The sequence below is a fragment of the Odontomachus brunneus genome, unplaced genomic scaffold (genome assembly GCF_010583005.1).
Source record: "Odontomachus brunneus isolate Ranch 3 - 2012 unplaced genomic scaffold, Obru_v1 Obru_scaffold_116, whole genome shotgun sequence".
Taxonomy (NCBI): domain Eukaryota; kingdom Metazoa; phylum Arthropoda; class Insecta; order Hymenoptera; family Formicidae; genus Odontomachus; species Odontomachus brunneus.
Window position 1 is genome coordinate 793,143 of NW_022639566.1, and position 555 is coordinate 793,697.

Here is a 555-nt window from a genome sequence, read left to right on the forward strand (position 1 = left end):
AAGATTCAAAATTCTTTCTGGGATCACAACATCTGTGGGTGTATTAATTGATAGTTCAGGCGAAGATTTCTTTCTCAGAAGTTGATTTTTAAACTGAGATTTATTACCAAGTAAATTGACACTCTCAGAGATTGATCTAGCTTTCTTCCTTTTATAATGAACTTTGGTAAAAGATGGTGAATCCAAAACAGGTGATGAGCAGCTTTCCACGTTAGGTTGTTTATCCATGGCGGCATTGACACCAGCTGGGAGAACATCCGAAGTTCCCTCCGGAGCAGATGCAGGAGGATCCACCGCGACCGGCAAAACACTCAACCTCGCCTCCTCATCCATTTCCTCCTCAATCATTTCGCTAGAAGGAAAGCGAAGATAATAAAACTTTGTAACAAATATAAGCAGTATTTCAGGAGCACGAAGAAAGACGTCCGAACGACAAGCGAGACGGAATGGAACTCTCCCTCAACGATCATATTAGAATTAGGCTGCGTTCGCTTTGTCTTCTTCCCACATGTAATGAGCGATAAAGATAGAATGACGCTTACAGCGCGTAAGCGC